At 34.0% G+C, this 20,956-nt stretch overlaps 1 long non-coding RNA gene across 1 annotated transcript; it reads right to left on the bottom strand.

Annotated features, from left to right (window-relative positions):
• Positions 1-811: 811 nt before the first annotated feature.
• Positions 812-2,557, bottom strand: LOC143057402 (uncharacterized). The gene is made up of 3 exons (XR_012972720.1): positions 2,417-2,557; positions 1,927-1,994; positions 812-1,545 (listed from the first exon to the last, which is right to left on the bottom strand). It is a non-coding gene; the product is annotated as an uncharacterized LOC143057402 (long non-coding RNA).
• Positions 2,558-20,956: the final 18,399 nt, after the last annotated feature.

Raw genomic sequence — 20,956 nt, forward strand, 5'->3', positions numbered from 1 at the left:
TTGGCAATATTAAAAGACTTGCAATTTGAAAGAATAAACAAATATGTTATCCCATTTTCTCCAGGGCTATTATACGGAAGGATTTCATATTTGGTCAGCTCTTTGGACTCACTAGTTATCGAGAACTACTGCACAGAATGATGTCAAGTATGGTGATCAGCTAGGCAGAGATGAGGTTTAACATGTTAACCCTTTTTGAACTTTTCAACAATCTAAATTCTGTTTTCTGATACATTGAATTACAAGTTTAGTATAATTAGCTTCACTTTCCTAAAATTCTCAAAATGAATAATAGCAAATAAGTGAAATGTTTTTTTTAAACATGGGTTTATTTTTATATTAAATCAAACCCCTTGTTTTTCGTTTCCATAATCAATAGTCTTATAAGAAAAAGTTTGTGCAAATGTTTAAGATTTGGATTTTTGATTTCTTTGAAATGACATATCTTTTTTAAGGTTTTGTGTTTGAATTAAAATAATTTCAAGTCACTTAAAACTGAAGAGAACATATCACCTGCTGTATACTTTATAGTTGTACACAAACAATGTTGAAAATTTCAATAAAAGAGGGACGAAAGATACCAAAGGGACAGTCAAACTCATAAATCTAAAACAAACTGACAACGCCATGGCTAAAAATGAAAAAGACAAACAGAAAAACAATAGTACACCTGACACAACATAGAAAACTAAAGAATAAACAACACGAACCCCACCAATAAACTGTCTTATAGTAGGATCGATATGGTGATAACCGAGTATTGCATAAAGTTAACAGGAGGTGTTATATTGCATATAAATGTAGAAGTTGATAAATGTGAGCTAGTGTATATGTTCATTAAATATAATGGTACAGGTTGATCAGTGTCCAGTGGTTTGTATGTTTATTTCATAAAATGGTACAAGTTGACCAGTGTCCAGTGGTCGGTAGGTTCATAACATATAACTTAATAGGCTGATCAGTGTCCAGTGGGTGGTATGTTCATTACATATAATGGTACAGGTTGATCAGTGTCCAGTGGTCAGAAGTTCGTTGCAGATAATGGTATAGGTTAACCAGTGTCCAGTGGTCGGAAGTTCGTTGCAGATAATGGTATAGGTTAACCAGTGTCCAGTGGTCGGAAGTTCGTTGCAGATAATGGTACAGGTTGATCATTGTCTAGTGGTCGGTAGGTTCATTACATATTATGGTACAGGTTGATCAGTGTACAGTGGTCGGAAATCGTTGCAGATAATGGTACAGGTTGATCAGTGTCTAGTGGTCGGAAGTTCGTTGCATATAATGGTACAGATTGATCAGTGTCCAGTGGTCGGAAGTTCGTAGCAGATAATGGTACAGGTTGATCAGTGTCCAGTGGTCGGAAGTTCGTTGCATATAATGGTACAGGTTGATCAGTGTCCAGTGGTCGGAAGTTCGTTTCAGATAATGGTACAGGTTGATATGTGTCTGAAACCGGGTGGAAATGGACATCATAAAAACTCGGTTGTAAACATATATGGATTCTTTATTAAAGGTCTTAGTAATCAGTTGTCTCGTATAAAGACCCTACAAAACATAATTATAAAAAACTATAAATACAGGTGCAAAGATGGATAACTCTGACATGTTTATGAACAAGTACATTGCACTGTATAACATTCTAAGTAAAATAATATTCTCTTTCACATCTATAATTCTGTCTCAAAGACTCAACATAAACTTGCGTCTTACATGTATGAGTTTATGCATTTCATAAACTTAATTGCAATAAATATTCTATTACCATGTAAATAATGTATTCTACATGGATTCCATAAATAGTAATAAACTAAGCAAAATGGTAAAACATTAAAATATCTACATGCAGCAACTCAGCAACGCAAAGTAAGCAAAATAAGCAAATAACTAACCAAATTATAAAACAACATAATACAACTCTTTGCTTACCTCAAGTGCTAGTTTGAAGGTCACAAGACTTCATATGTGTATTGGCTACACGTACATCAAATATTAACCTGAAGATAAATATAAATTTATAACTAATGTGTTCCATGACTATAATATGAACACATACCAAAAATAAGAAAATCTGTTCCCTTAGATACTAAAACATAATAAAGGTTTAAAATGAATATTTAACTATTTAATTTACTTCTTATTTATACACAAGAAAACTCTTTCTTTCTATTTAATAAAGTAATATCATTTCACTCCAATGCTCTATTATTTAGTAATTATTTAATATTTTATTCATTTATCAATCTTTAATGATTTAAATCATGTTATGGTTAATTAATTGTATTTATCACTCATAAAGGTCATATTCATACTACAGATTCATTTCTCCATTCAATCCAATCAATCTAACCAAATCTTGCATACTCTGTTAAAACTCTAGGACTATTAAAATAATGTGAGAAAACTATATACAACTGACCTGTAAAGTAGAAATATGGATTCCCAAAAGATTCAGCAATAACTATACAATAATTCATATAAGACAATTTGCAAACTCCAAAACTGTGAAATCTATCTACTTAGTATGACAGTTGAAATAAGAGTGACCAGAACAATAGAATTTTCCCTCCAAAAAGAACATGTGACCAAAATCCCTATCCATAAGAAATATAGCCTTAATTAAGATTCTAAATGTAGAAATCAAGGTTACATAGACAAACAGGTACACTGGTCAGTTTAACCGTAATCAGACTGGACAAATTAAATACCATTCAATTTGTAACTATAATATCAATAGTATGAAAACATTTTTTTCCAATATATCTAATCAATATATACAAATTTACATTTACAAAAATATGCTAAATTCCACTCTACCACATACTCCCCCCAGCCGGAAAATGACGTCTCGGCATTTCCTGCTACGTAGAAGCATTGGTAGATGACTTCAAAATGTCTAGAATGGCTGGACCTGCCTCTGTGTGTAAATCTTGGAGTAAAGTTGTCTGGTCTGATATAGATTTCAGACACTGGATCTTCTTTTCACAATCAGACATGGTGTTGATTGCAGACTTTGCCATATTGAATTCGCCAGTGGTAAACCGGAGTGGTGGTCTCCGTTCTCTGGCTGAACGACGTATAGGAACCGGTTCATCTTCATCATCTGTATCTGTTTGAGAAGTATCCTGTTCAAGTGTATCTTCTTGAACAATCTCATCTTGCGAAGCACTTCTTTCATCTTCAGAAATCAGGTCCTCATCAACACTAATTGTGTCTCCTGAAGATTGGGCGTCCCCTCCTGTCTCTGTATTCTGTAACTCATCAGCTTGAACTTGGGGTAAATTTTCAATGATGGTTGAATAACTGTCTCCTTGTTCCTCTCTGATGACATATCCCCAGTTTGATTCCTCATCAGATGTTGTATCCTTCGAGAATTCATTCCTGGTGGTCGGTTCCTTCTGTTTTTGTCTCCTCTTGGCGGGTGTTGGTCTTTTTCGGGTTAACCTAGGCAACAGTACCCATCAGCGTGTGTGAAATCAGAACCTATGTCAATTTAGAGCCGGAAGTGAAAGTAGAACCATATTTTACACATGCGTTATAGCCTACTAATAGACATATATATCTACCCAAAAGATGATGTGAACTGTCACGATACCGGATTTATTATCAAATTAAGTAGCTGAAATCAACACCATTTTTATACAATTATCATTGAACATCATTAAACTGTTGAACTGATAATAATAAAATGTACGAATAAAATGGCAACATTTAAATATTTTTCTCTGTTAAAGGCACATAAATTTATGTTCTGTTTGGTGTGAATAGGAGTCTGGAAGGGGTTTACAGAAAAGGGAATAATGGTAAAAAAAGGTGCAGAATAAAGGGAAAAAATGAATGAAAAATATAGAATATTGGCAAAAATGATAATAAAATTAATAAACAAGTGTATGGTGCACACTAATACAAAGAATAAAGAATAATGGGCATGCAAAATAAATAATAAATATAGAAAAAAATGACCTCAAAATCAAAGAATAAAGACATAATAAAAAAGACCATCCCCTTCAATCCAGACCCTCATGAATTTAATTCCAGTTCTATCTTTATTAATTACAAACGCTTGTTGATCTTAATTTTGAAGATAAAATTGTAAGAAAAAGAAATTATTGAAAGCTTAGTGTTGATGAACGCTTCAATGTGCCAGTAAAGTAAAAAATATATGTGTATTTATTTTTTATCTGGGACTAGTTAATACATTAATTTACTAGTTCCAGTTTCATACATATTAAAATAGTCATAAGTTATTCAATATTAGAATGTAATATGTGTTTTTTCATAGATATCAGGTACAACGATCCACAATACTACATTTATGATGGGTATTTCTAATATATCAAAATATGATTACAATTATACAAGCATTTTCTCCCATGTGAAAATTACTTTTATCGACCAGAATTTTTTTGGCATATGAGTAAAACAGAGGTTGGAATTTAAAGAGAAAGATTAGTTTGACGTAGTTTATTTATGTAGGCATGTAAATGATTAAAAATCTTTAAATGACAAAAAAATAATATGATTATCTACGTTATGTCTACATAAATAAAACGTCAAAACGAAAGCGATTTGTTATTAAATTCTGTTTAATGGACGACTATTTTATTTTCGGGGGAGAGTTAGGGGAAGAAATCCGCTAAAAAAAAATGCATTTACCTACCAACAGTGGTAAATAAATAGCCAATCCACAAAAACCAAGAATACCAAATGCCCGTCCCCTTAAGTAATATAAGGACGAAGCCAAGTAAAATGGTATGGATAGGGTTCTTTAATTTCTGTATTCTTTAAATTTTTAGGGCATTTTTCTTTATCTGTAAAAATAACGCTTATTTTGTAAAATTCCCATTAACATAATTTTACAATTCAAATTTTCTGTAATTGGAGGAATTCTTTATTCTGTACATAGCTCGTTTCTCTAATCAGTAACGTATAACATAATTATTTTATTTTCCACAGTTATTCTCTACTCTCTATGTTTTCAGTTCATTTTTCTCTATTCATTATACGTGTTATATTTATTTGCCATATTTCTTCATGAATGCCCCATCCAGACCCTAATGTTATTGAAACGTAATGAGAGCCCAGGTGGTCGTGTGGTCTAGCGAGACGGCTGCAGTGCAGGCGATTTGGTGTCACGATATCACAGTAGCATGGGTTCGAATCCCGGCGAGGGAAGAACCAAAAATTTGCGAAAGCAAATTTACAGATCTAACATTGTTGGGTTGATGTATAAATATAACGTGTTAATCTAGAACCAAACATGTAAATCTAGAACCATGACCTGGTCAAACCAGAACCAATACTGTATATGGTATAAATATAACGTGTTAATCCATAACCAAACATATGTAAATCGAGAACCAAGACCTGGTCAATCCAGAACCAAGTCAGTATATGGTATAAATATAACGTGTTAATCCAGAACCAAACATGTAAATCTAGAACCAAGACCTGGTCAAACCAGAACCAAGACTGTACATGGTATAAATTTAACGTGTTAATCCAGAACCAAACATGTAAATCTAGAACCAAGACCTTGTCAATCCAGAACCAAGACTGTATATGGTATAAATAGAACGTGTTAATCCAGAACCAAACATATAAATCTAGAACCATGACCTGGTCAAACCAGAACCAAGACTGTACATGGTATAATTATAAAATGTTTATCCAGAATCAAACATGTAAATCTGGAACCAAGACCTTGTCAATCCAGAACCAAGACCTTGTCAATCCAGAACCAAGACTGTATATGGTATAAATAGAACGTGTTAATCCAGAACCAAACATGTAAATCTAGAACCAAGACCTTGTCAATCCAGAACCAAGTCAGTATATGGTATAAATATAACGTGTTAATCCAGAAACAAACATGTAAATCTAGAACCAAGACCTGGTCAAACCAGAACCAAGACTGTACATGGTATAAATTTAACGTGTTAATCCAGAACCAAACATGTAAATCTAGAACCAAGACCTTGTCAATCCAGAACCAAGTCAGTATATGGTATAAATATAACGTGTTAATCCAGAAACAAACATGTAAATCTAGAACCAAGACCTGGTCAAACCAGAACCTAGACTGTATATGGTATAAATAGAACGTGTTTATCCAGAACCAAACATGTAAATCTGGAACCAAGACCTTGTCAATCCAGAACCAAGACTGTATATGGTATAAATAGAACGTGTTTATCCAGAACCAAACATGTAAATCTGGATCCAAGACCTTGTCAATCCAGAACCAAGACTGTATATGGTATAAATAGAACGTGTTTATCCAGAACCAAACATGTAAATCTAGAACCAAGACCTTGTCAATCCAGAACCAAGTCAGTATATGGTATAAATATAACGTGTTAATCCAGAAACAAACATGTAAATCTAGATCCAAGACCTGGTCAAACCAGAACCAAGACTGTACATGGTATAATTATAAAATGTATATCCAGAATCAAACATGTAAATCTGGAACCAAGACCTTGTCAATCCAGAACCAAGACTGTATATGGTATAAATAGAACGTGTTTATCCAGAATCAAACATGTAAATCTGGAACCAAGACCTTGTCAATCCAGAACCAAGACTGTATATGGTATAAATAGAACGTGTTTATCTAGATCCAACCATGTAAATCTAGAACCAAGACCTTGTCAATCCAGAACCAAGTCAGTATATGGTATAAATAAAACGCGTTAATCCAGAACCAAACATGTAAGTCTAGAACCAAGACCTTGTCAATCCAGAACCAAGTCAGTATATGGTATAAATATAACGTGTTTATCCAGAACCAAACATGTAAGTCTAGAACCAAGACCTTGTCAATCCAGAACCAAAACTGTATATGGTATAAATATAACGTGTTAATCCAGAACCAAACATGTAAAACAAGTACCTGTCATACTGTAGGGCATTCAACAAGAACCTACTATACCAAAAGGATATCCAACAAATACATATCATGCTATAGGACATTCAACAAGAACCTACTATACCAATAGGACATTCAACAAGTACCTATCATACTGTAGGACATTCAATAAGAACCTGCTATACCAATCGATATCAAACAAGTACCTATCATACTGTAGGACATTCAACAAGAACCTTCTATACCAATAGGACATTCAACAAGAACCTGTCATACTGTAGGACATTCAACAAGAATCTACTATACTGTAGGACATTCAACAAGAACCTACTATACTGAAGGACATTCAACAAGTACCTTTCATACTGTAGGACTTTCAAAAAGAACCTACTATACCAATAGGATATCCAACAAGTACCTGTCATACTGTAGGATATTCAACAAGAACCTACTATACCATTAGGACATTTAACAAGTACCTAACATACGGTAGGACATCCAACAAGTACCTGTCATACTGTAGGACATTCAATAAGAACCTACTACACCGATAGGATATCCAACAAGTACCTGTCATACTGTAGGACATTCAACAAGAATCTACTATACTGTAGGACATTCAACAAGAACCTACTATACTGAAGGACATTCAACAAGTACCTTTCATACTGTAGGACTTTCAAAAAGAACCTACTATACCAATAGGATATCCAACAAGTACCTGTCATACTGTAGGATATTCAACAAGAACCTACTATACCATTAGGACATTTAACAAGTACCTAACATACGGTAGGACATCCAACAAGTACCTGTCATACTGTAGGACATTCAATAAGAACCTACTACACCGATAGGATATCCAACAAGTACCTGTCATACTGTAGGACATTCAACAAGAACCTACTATACCATTAGGACATTTAACAAGTACCTAACATACGGTAGGACACCCAACAAGTACCTGTCATACTGTAGGACATTCAACAAGTATATGTCATACTGTAGGACATTCAACAAGTATATGTCATACTGTAGGACATTCAACAAGTATATGTCATACTGTAGGACATTCAACAAGAACCTGCCATACTGTAGGACATTCAACAAGAACCTACTATACCAATAGGATATCCAACAAATACATGTCATGCTGTAGGACATTCAACAAGAACCTACTATACCATTAGGACATTTAACAAGTACCTAACATACGGTAGGACATCCAACAAGTACATGTCATACTGTAGGACATTCAACAAGTATATGTCATACTGTAGGACATTCAACAAGTATATATGTCATACTGTAGGTCATTCAACAAGTATATGTTATACTGTAGGACATTCAACAAGTATATGTCATACTGTAGGACATTCAACAAGAGCCTAATATACCAATAGGACATTCAACAAGAACCTGTCATACTGTAGGACATTCAACAAGTACTTATCATACTGTAGGGCATTCAACAAGAACCTACTATACCAATAGGATATTCAACAAATACATGTCATGCTGTAGGACATTCAACAAGAACCTGTCATACTGTAGGACATTCAACAAGTACTTATCATACTGAAGGGCATTCCACAAGAACCTACTATACCAATAGGATATTCAACAAATACATGTCATGCTGTAGGACATTCAACAAGAACCTACTATGCCATAAGGACATTCAACAAGTACCTAACATACGGTAGGACATCCAACAAGTACCTGTCATACTGTAGGACATTCAACAAGTATATGTCATACTGTAGGACATTCAACAAGTATATGTCATACTGTAGGACATTCAACAAGAGCATAGTTTTATATTGTTTACCAAAAGGACATTCAGGACATTCAAGAAGAACCTGTCATACTGTAAGACATTCAACAAGTACCTATCATACTGTAGGGCATTCAACAAGAACCTACTATACCAATAGGATATCCAACAAATACATGTCATGCTGTAGGACATTCAACAAGAACCTACTATACCAATAGGACATTCAACAAGAATCTGTCATACTGTAGGACATTCAACAAGTACCTATCATACTGTAGGATATTCAACAAGAACCTACTATACCAATAGGATATACAACAAGTACCTGACATACTGTAGGACATTCAACAAGTACCTAATATACCAATAGGATATCAAACAAATACATGTCATGCTGTAGGACATTCAGCAAGAACCTACTATACCAATAGGACATTCAACAAGAATCTGTCTTACTGTAGGACATTCAACAAGTATATGTCATACTGTAGGACATTCAACAAGTATATGTCATACTGTATGACATTCAACAAGAGCCTAATATACCAATAGGGCATTCAACAAGAACTTGTCATACTGTAGGACATTCAACAAGTACCTATCATACTGTAGGGCATTCAACAAGAACCTACTATACCAATAGGATATCCAACAAATACATGTCATGCTGTAGGACATTCAACAAGAACCTACTATACCAATAGGACATTCAACAAGAATCTGTCATACTGTAGGACATTCAACAAGTACCTATCATACTGTAGGATATTCAACAAGAACCTACTATACCAATAGGATATACAACAAATACCTGACATACTGTAGGACATTCAACAAGTACCTAATATACCAATAGGATATCAAACAAATACATGTCATGCTGTAGGACATTCAGCAAGAACCTACTATACCAATAGGACATTCAACAAGAATATGTCTTACTGTAGGACATTCAACAAGTATATGTCATACTGTAGGACATTCAACAAGTATATGTCATACTGTAGGACATTCAACAAGAGCCTAATATACCAATAGGGCATTCAACAAGAACTTGTCATACTGTAGGACATTCAACAAGTACCTATCATAATGTAGGGCATTCAACAAGAACCTACTATACCAATAGGATATCCAACAAATACATGTCATGCTGTAGGACATTCAACAAGAACCTACTATACCAATAGGACATTCAACAAGAATCTGTCATACTGATCGACATTCAACAAGTACCTATCATACTGTAGGATATTCAACAAGAACTTACTATACCAATAGGATATCCAACAAGTACCTTTTTGTGGTTTCATAGAGATCCATTTCCTTTAACTAAAATTATTGTCTGGAAACTAAGTGTCTTCGGATGACGCAAACGACGACGACGTGATACCAAAATACGACTGCAAGTTATTGTTACATTAAAGTGCATTAATGTAACAATCACGCAATGTAACATGGTAGCCGTAGACCTATAAAATATGTTACATTTGTAATTATTCAGATCCCTACCCAACCATTTATTCCGGCAACTACTAGTAGTCTCCAATGTAACAATAATGTTTTTGTAATTTAGATGTAGCCAGTGCAATAAAAATATCTACAATATGTGTTGCCCAGTGCGGGTAGCTGACTATGCAGTATGGGCTTTGCTCATTGTTGAAAGTCATACGGTGATCTATAGTTGTTACTTCCTGTGTCAGTTGGTCTCTTGTGGAGAGTTGTCTCATTGGAAATTACACCACATCTTCTTTTTTTACAATTATGGAGAGTTGTCTCATTGGTTATCATACAACATTTTCTTTATTAATATAAGCCCTTTATTAAGCAGCATAACTTATACAGTATTTTCACATCTATTTCTTTCTGATTGTGAATAATTAATATACGTCAATTGAAAGTACATGTATATTGACGATCTTGACCCTGGCTACACAAACACATTCTAATGATATACACACAGTCAATGCCTCGCGCAGAAGTTCTGTTCAAACTTTCGAACAAAATTTAAGAAATTCAAAGAAAGCTTGATTGATTGATGGATTGTTTAACGTCCAGTGGCAAATAGTTCATGCATGTTCAGGACAAAATTCAAATAATGATAAATATAACAGGAAGCTAGGTCCTGTAATAGGGGTCGTTGAGGACGAAGGTCTGGGAATTTGGAAATCCCATGCATTGGCAAATGAGGGTTTAATGGATAGGAACAGAAATTTAGAATTTCAGTAGACCACCTATGAACCCCTCAAAGAGTTGTTGCAAGTTTCTTAACGTGTAGAGAGCGTGGCATTCTCTCTCCATCATGCATCCGATTTAACATCACCATTTTGACCTGAATTGACTGCGTCTGTATACATCCTGTACAGCCAAACGGACGCCCAACTTTGACACGGTTTTATATAGGTAGAATGAAGACCAAGTGGGAAGCTAATTGAAAACAAGCAACTAATTAACAAAAAATCATGTGTGCAATTGAGGTTCCAATAAGTCCTTACGTAAAAATTAAATTTACGCCGCGTTCCAGAGAGGGACATGAACAGCTTCTCTTTTGGCGAATACTTTGTCGTTACATCTCATTTACTTATTACTAAGTTGAGGTTTATTCTAGCATTTGTTGATAAAAGCGTAATGATCTGAACGAAAGTTCTAGTTATATTTTCTATATAAAGGGGGATATGATGATATATTATTATATCCAATACTCCATTCACTAATGCTTACTAGTGTATACATGATATTTTTTTTTACAAATCGCTAATGTCGAATTGTCGACCCAAGTAACTTTAATTGATCGAGAATTTAGTCAGTGGTACACAAGAATGTGACATTAATTATGTTTTGATTTTTTCATGAACTTAAATATTGATATGAATAGATCTTTTCAAAGCTCTGATAGGGGCAATGCAGAATATTTAACCACGGTACTGTGGTATGTTTGCCAAATATCGGTCATTGTCAATTTGTTTTGTCCCTAAAACGCTTTTATTTTGGCAAGTTCAGAAATTATTAAAAGAAAATTTAATTAAACATTTAACATTTAATAGTTTATAATCATTAAATAGTTCAAACTTTCCTAAAATACTTGTCAGGGTCGATATAAGATGGTCCGAGTTAACTTAACATAGACTAGTCTCCAAAATTTCTACGGACCGACTTGTCTAATAATCATCATTAAAGCGTTTGACAGATAATGTCCAAACCCCAACCATTCTACCTAAGTCTTACAGGAAAATTTCATTATTATTCCTGATATATGTATAGCACTCTCAGCTAATGATTATAAGTAATTTTAAAACTTTTGACCATTCTAATTCTTGTAAATACATGTATATGCAGTTGTTGTTTTTTAACATTTTCCTACACCCAAGCACATATAAATTATTATATATTTGTAAAAACTTTATGATGACAATCCTATGAATTAATTATGATATCTATTATTTAGTGATCATTATAACCAAATTCAGTCATCTGTATATAATATAATTAATTGTTTCCCTATGTTTTAAGGTGTAAATAGTTGCTCAAACTATACCCTTTGGGTAGTGCTCCACATTTAATGGAGGAATATACAAGAAACTAAACTAACTAAACTAATGATTGATTTGCCTTATATTAAACGCTAAGGTTACATTGATGTTGATTTTTTAATATAAATAAATGATTTTTTAATATATTAAAAAATCAGCGTATTATTTAATATTAAAAATTCATTTATTAATATTAAAAAATCAGACTGAATATTTAATATTAAAAAATGGCTTTACCTCAGTGGCAAATATTTCAGGCATATTCAGGGCGAGTTTACAATTTAAACAAACCATACATATACGATACGGAATGAGATGAGTTCTTCGTTTATTTTTTATAAGAATTACGAAAACATAGTCTTTCATGATATGCACGCCCGTAAAGGTGTGAAAAGGGTTCATTATCAGCAGGTCATATATTAGCAGGTGATGTTATAAGTGAAGAAATAAATGGTCGATAGATGCCTACAGGGAGGGGCAATATCTGCAGTTGATGTTAAAAGTAAAGAAAGAACCGATGCAGGAGCAGATCAAGAATTTAAGGTTAAGGGGGGCACAAACGTTAATTGTTTTCAAATAAAATCAAAGTTTTATTTTATTTTCTCGATACATTGTTAACGGTCGCAGGACATTTTGACGAACAAATTTTAACTACTAGGCGACATTTGAGCGCCGGCATTAGAGCCCATTTTAGCGAAAACTTACCTGTTTATACTTTGGGCATAAGTTCAGTGTAGTTCATAGCGGAACAATTAATGGTCAAGAGTCGTTCCATGTCAATTATAATGAATAATGTCATAGTTGTCACCCAGCTATTATGTTGTTTTTTCATACTACTATCGAATTGTAAGCAACAACATATTAAATAAAAATACGAAGTATAGACGAATGTGCAAAATCTAGACAAGATAACCAAATGCTAGAAGGTGTTGGTGTGTCACTAATAAATCCTATAGGAAGAAGCAAGTTCCTGTGAAGAGTTCTAATTCTTCCTTCACCATTTTCCTTTTTCACCGAAAATACTGGTATGTCGCTATTGGGTTGACTGATGACATGATAAGGGTCATGCTTCCATCTGTCAGCCAATTTGTGTTTTCCTTCTTTGAAGGCGACTATCTTTACCAGCACTCTATCTCCTGGTTTAATTGTACCACCTCTAACGTTCGTGTTGTAAGCCTTCCCTTGTTTGGTCCTTGCATTATTCGCTGCTGCTGCAGTGGCTAGTTCGTGTGCCTGAGTAATCCTGTGTCCCAACTCCTTGATGTATTTTGAGCTTGGTTCCTTCTCATTGGCTAACTAGTTTCTTGTTGGAATGGCCATAGAAAATCTAGTAAAATGATCTGTTATCACTAACAAGTGTTGATGCCCTCCTCTAGATGCTAGTTTGAAGGTCACAAGACTCCATATGTGTATTGGCTACACGTACATCAAATATTAACCTGAAGATAAATATAAATTTATAACTAATGTGTTCCATGTCTATAAGTGTCCATTCAATTTGTAACTATAATATCAATAGTATGAAAAACATTTTATTCCAATATATCTAATCAATATATACAAATTTACATTTACAAAAATATGCTAAATTCCACTCTACCACATGTCCATTGACAGATGACCATGTTGTATAGTTCATAAAATTGAACAAGTTGGTATGTCGTCAGATGGTCAATATTTATTACGGGAAAATGTACAAGTTGATAGATAAGTGTCATATTGCCAATATGTGTATTACAATAAATTGTACAACTTCATGGATATTTGCCAAATGGTCAATATGAACATTCCAGAAAGCTGTACATGTTTATGTACAATTGTCAATATGTACATTTCAGAAAACCTAACATTTGTTGAGTCCTAGCCCACATGTAGGATTGTGAACTTTGTACAATTGTTGTTATACACTTTACACTTTATTGGTGATCGTAAGATGACGTGCCAATTAAGTTGTTATTCCATGCTTTACTAAGGCTAGTCAATATGTAAATATTCCCATTGTCTTGCACACAGGCAATTTTCATTCACATCAATTTCACGTGAATTTAAATTCATGTGAATCTCACGTGAATTTCACCTCAAACGAGCTTATATGTGAAACTCACGTGAAATTAGTTTATGTGAGTTTCACATGAATCTCATGAGAAATTCACGTGAACTTCACATGAAAATTACATGAAATTTGTTCACGTGAAATTCACATGAATTTTTAATATAAAGTATTTCAAACAACATCCGAATTTTTAAATTCAAGTAAAATCATTAAAAATACCAATATTTTTTTTTGAAAAGTTCACGTGAAATTCATGTGAAATTTTTCACGTGAGAATCATGTAAATCTCAATTCACGTAAAATTCACATGAAAAGTTTCATGTGAGTTTCATGTATAAGCTCGTTTGAGGTGAATCTCACATGAAATTTTTCACGTGAATTTCATGTGAGATTCATGTGAAATTCACGTGAGCAAATTTTCCCTGTGTAAATAGGTAAGTAATCTCCTTTGCTAGTTAATATGTTAGAATTATCATTTGATGTTAGGTATGTAAGTAATCCCCATGGACTCGTTATTTGTGTTTACATTTCTATCCATTTGAGTCTAATTGCAGACGTTAATATTTAATTATTTTAACCAAATACCATGCAGAACTATATTGTCTTCATACTAGTGGTAGTGAAAATCCTTTTATGTAGTAATTGTGAGTTTAAGTATTCATGTGAAAAATCCATCCTTTATCCACACATTTGTAATGGTTGTTGTACACATTACTACAATAGGTTGTCTGTTCTGTTTCGGAAGTACAATAACAACTAATTGTTTACAATTTTTTGATTTTTTTTGAAATACTAAGGCTTTTCTATCTCAGTCATAGATGACCTTAGCTGTATTTGGCAAAACTTTTAGGAATTTTGGTCCTCAATGCTCTTCAACTTCGTACTTTATTTGGCCTTTTTATCTTTTCTGGATTCGAGCGTCACTGATAAGTCTTTTGTAGACGAAACGCGCGTCTGGCGTATTTACTAAATTTAGTCCTGGTATCTATGATGAGTTTATTTCTATAAGACCCTGGGACAGAACAGTTAAGAACGTACTTCATTCCTTCGACGGAGATGTATATATAAAATTTGTATCTTTAAACTCTGGAGAGTTATATCGTAAAGCTACCTCAAGCAGCAATCCTCTTTCAGGAAAATCCTTAAACAACACAAACTCTGGTATATCATATGGCAACGACTAGTGTCAATCCTCTTCCATTGGCATCTTTAAACAAACACAAAATCTGGTAAATCATATGGATGCAACTAGTGCCAAACCACTTTCATGGAAATCTTTAAACAAACACAAAATCTGGTAAATCATATGGATGCGACTAGTGCCAAACCACTTTCATGGAAATCTTTAAACAAACACAAAATCTGGTAAATCATATGGATGCGACTAGTGCCAAACCACTTTCATGGAAATCTTTAAACAAACACAAAATCTGGTAAATCATATGGATGCGACTAGTGCCAAACCACTTTCATGGAAATCTTTAAACAAACACAAAATCTGGTAAATCATATGGATGCGACTAGTGCCAAACCACTTTCATGGAAATCTTTAAACAAACACAAAATCTGGTAAATCATATGGATGCGACTAGTGCCAAACCACTTTCATGGAAATCTTTAAACAAACACAAAATCTGGTAAATCATATGGATGCGACTAGTGCCAAACCACTTTCATGGAAATCTTTAAACAAACACAAAATCTGGTAAATCATATGGATGCGACTAGTGCCAAACCACTTTCATGGAAATCTTTAAACAAACACAAAATCTGGTAAATCATATGGATGCGACTAGTGCCAAACCACTTTCATGGAAATCTTTAAACAAACACAAACTCTTGTATATCATATGGCTCCGACTAGCACCAAACTTCTTTCATGGAAATATTCAAACAAACACAGACTCTGGTATATCGTATGGCAAAGTCAAGTAGAACTCCTCTTTCAGGGAAATTAAAAAACAAACAAAAACTCTGGTAAATCATATCAATCAATCAATCAATCAAGTAACCATTAAACAACACAAACTTTATTGTGTCTGTTTAGTTAACGCATCATTGTAAATATAACGGAATTTGATGAGACTTTCAGCAAAGTGAGAGGGTTAGCGCTATAAAACCAGGTTTAATCCACCATTTTCTACATTTGAAAATGCCTATACCTAGTCAGGAATATGACAGTTCTTGTCTATTCGTTTTTGATGCGTTTTGTTATATGATTTTGCCATGTGATTATGGACTTTTAGAATTGATTTTCCTCTAAGTTCAGTATTTTTGTGATTTTACTTTTTTCTGTTAAATATCACATGGCTACCAACAAGGACCAAATCCCTTTCATAAAATTCTTAAACAAGCACAGACTCTGGTATATCGAATGACAACAAGAACCAAATCTCTTTCATGAAAATCCTAATACAAACAAAAACGCTGGTTTATCGTATATCTACGACAGTAAGCAACCATATTTTAATGAAGTTCTTTCACAAATAAAAACTCTGTTATATCGTATGGCTACAAGAACCAATCCTCTTTCATTGAAATCCTTAAAAAAACACAATATTCCGGCTACTGTTGTAAGTAACCATATGTCAGTAAAATTATATAACAAACACAAACTATGGTGTGTGAAGGTAAAGATAATTATAATCACCCAGTTCATTTATAAGATTTTAGTTTGAGGCAACTAAACTTTCAGGATGTATTTGGTTTGCAGTTTGAAATTGAAGAAACACCGACATAGCCAGATAATACAATTAATTATCTAATTACTTACACAATTCTATTATAATAGTATTAAAATTTTTATTGTCATTAAATAATCAAGTATCATTATAAAAACCTAATCTTGAACTATATCTTTTTTTGTGGAAATTTTTAGTAATTTACCTGTGACGACACTTTTGTGCGTCTATCTAGTCGGGCAACATACAATACGTGGTCCGGCTGTACTGTGTTTATGTGCTGACCTATGTTGTTTTACGTGTTCGTTTCTGTTTTGTGATATGTCATCACTTCGGTGTTGTCATGTATATCTATCATATAGTCATCACTTCGGTGTTGTCATGTATATCTATCATATAGTCATCACTTCGGTGTTGACATGTATATCTATCATATAGTCATCACTTCGGCGTTGACATGTATATCTATCATATAGTCATCACTTCGGCGTTGACATGTATATCTATCATATAGTCATCACTTCGGTGTTGTCATGTATATCTATCATATAGTCATCACTTCAGTGTTGTCATGTATATCTATCATATAGTCATCACTTCGGCGTTGTCATGTATATCTATCATATAGTCATCACTTCGGCGTTGTAATGTATATCTATCATATAGTCATCACTTCGGTGTTGTCATGTATATCTATCATATAGTCATCACTTCGGCGTTGACATGTATATCTATCATATAGTCATCACTTCGGCGTTGTCATGTATATCTATCATATAGTCATCACTTCGGCGTTGTCATGTATATCTATCATATAGTCATCACTTCGGCGTTGTCATGTATATCTATCATATAGTCATCACTTCGGTGTTGTCATGTATATCTATCATATAGTCATCACTTCGGCGTTGTCATGTATATCTATCATATAGTCATCACTTCGGTGTTGTCATGTATATCTATCATATAGTCATCACTTCGGTGTTGTCATGTATATCTATCATATAGTCATCACTTCGGCGTTGACATGTATATCTATCATATAGTCATCACTTCGGCGTTGTCATGTATATCTATCATATAGTCATCACTTCGGCGTTGTCATGTATATCTATCATATAGTCATCACTTCGGTGTTGTCATGTATATCTATCATATAGTCATCACTTCGGTGTTGTCATGTATATCTATCATATAGTCATCACTTCGGCGTTGTCATGTATATCTATCATATAGTCATCACTTCGGTGTTGTCATGTATATCTATCATATAGTCATCACTTCGGCGTTGACATGTATATCTATCATATAGTCATCACTTCGGCGTTGTCATACTTCGGCGTTGTCATGTATATCTATCATATAGTCATCACTTCGGTGTTGTCATGTATATCTATCATATAGTCATCACTTCGGTGTTGTCATGTATATCTATCATATAGTCATCACTTCGGCGTTGACATGTATATCTATCATATAGTCATCACTTCGGCGTTGTCATGTATATCTATCATATAGTCATCACTTCGGCGTTGTCATGTATATCTTTCATATAGTCATCACTTCGGTGTTGTCATGTATATCTATCATATAGTCATCACTTCGGTGTTGTCATGTATATCTATCATATAGTCATCACTTCGGCGTTGTCATGTATATCTATCATATAGTCATAACTTCGGCGTTGTCATGTATATCTATCATATAGTCATCACTTCGGTGTTGTCATGTATATCTATCATATAGTCATCACTTCGGTGTTGTCATGTATATCTATCATATAGTCATCACTTCGGCGTTGTCATGTATATCTATCATATAGTCATCACTTCGGTGTTGTCATGTATATCTATCATATAGTCATCACTTCATGTATATCTATCATATAGTCATCACTTCGGTGTTGTCATGTATATCTATCATATAGTCATCACTTCATGTATATCTATCATATAGTCATCACTTCGGCGTTGACATGTATATCTATCATATAGTCATCACTTCGGCGTTGACATGTATATCTATCATATAGTCATCACTTCGGCGTTGTCATGTATATCTATCATATAGTCATCACTTCGGCGTTGTCATGTATATCTATCATATAGTCATCACTTCGGCGTTGACATGTATATCTATCATATAGTCATCACTTCGGCGTTGACATGTATATCTATCATATAGTCATCACTTCGGCGTTGACATGTATATCTATCATATAGTCATCACTTCGGTGTTGTCATGTATTTCTATCATATAGTCATCACTTCGGCGTTGACATGTATATCTATCATATAGTCATCACTTCGGTGTTGTCATGTATTTCTATCATATAGTCATCACTTCGGCGTTGTCATGTATATCTGTCATATAGTCATCACTTCGGCGTTGCAATGTATATCTATCATATAGTCATCACTTCGGTGTTGTCATGTATATCTATCATATAGTCATCACTTCGGCGTTGTCATGTATATCTATCATATAGTCATCACTTCGGCGTTGTCATGTATATCTATCATATAGTCATCACTTCGGCGTTGTCATGTATATCTATCATATAGTCATCACTTCGGTGTTGTCATGTATATCTATCATATAGTCATCACTTCGGTGTTGTCATGTATATCTATCATATAGTCATCACTTCGGCGTTGTCATACTTCGGTGTTGTCATGTATATCTATCATATAGTCATCACTTCGGTGTTGTCATGTATATCTATCATATAGTCATCACTTCGGTGTTGTCATGTATATCTATCATATAGTCATCACTTCGGTGTTGTCATGTATATCTATCATATAGTCATCACTTCGGCGTTGTCATGTATATCTATCATATAGTCATCACTTCGGTGTTGTCATGTATATCTATCATATAGTCATCACTTCGGCGTTGTCATACTTCGGTGTTGTCATGTATATCTATCATATAGTCATCACTTCGGCGTTGTCATGTATATCTATCATATAGTCATCACTTCGGTGTAGTCATGTATATCTATCATATAGTCATCACTTCGGTGTTGACATGTATATCTATCATATAGTCATCACTTCGGCGTTGTCATGTATATCTATCATATAGTCATCACTTCGGTGTTGTCATGTATATCTATCATATAGTCATCACTTCGGTGTTGTCATGTATATCTATCATATAGTCATCACTTCGGCGTTGTCATGTATATCTATCATATAGTCATCACTTCGGCGTTGTCATGTATATCTATCATATAGTCATCACTTCGGTGTAGTCATGTATATCTATCATATAGTCATCACTTCGGTGTTGACATGTATATCTATCATATAGTCATCACTTCGGCGTTGTCACACTTCGGCGTTGTCATGTATATCTATCATATAGTCATCACTTCGGCGTTGTCATGTATATCTATCATATAGTCATCACTTCGGCGTTGTCATGTATATCTATCATATAGTCATCACTTCGGTGTAGTCATGTATATCTATCATATAGTCATCACTTCGGTGTTGACATGTATATCTATCATATAGTCATCACTTCGGTGTTGTCATGTATATCTATCATATAGTCATCACTTCGGTGTTGTCATGTATATCTATCATATAGTCATCACTTCGGTGATCATATAGTCATCACTTCGGTGTTGTCATGTATATCTATCATATAGTCATCACTTCGGCGTTGACATGTATATCTATCATATAGTCATCACTTCGGTGTTGTCATGTATATCTATCATATAGTCATCACTTCGGTGTTGTCATGTATATCTATCCTATAGTCATCACTTCGGCGTTGTCATGTATATCCATCCTATAGTCATCACTTCGGTGTTGTCATGTATATCTATCCTATAGTCATCACTTCAGTGTTGTCATGTATATCTATCCTATAGTCATCACTTCGGTGTTGTCATGTATATCTATCCTATAGTCATCACTTCGGTGTTGTCATGTATATCTATCCTATAGTCATCACTTCGGTGTTGTCATGTATATCTATCCTATAGTCATCACTTCGGCGTTGACATGTATATCTATCCTATAGTCA

This window comes from Mytilus galloprovincialis, chromosome 1, assembly GCF_965363235.1.
Source record: "Mytilus galloprovincialis chromosome 1, xbMytGall1.hap1.1, whole genome shotgun sequence".
Lineage (NCBI taxonomy): Eukaryota > Metazoa > Mollusca > Bivalvia > Mytilida > Mytilidae > Mytilus > Mytilus galloprovincialis.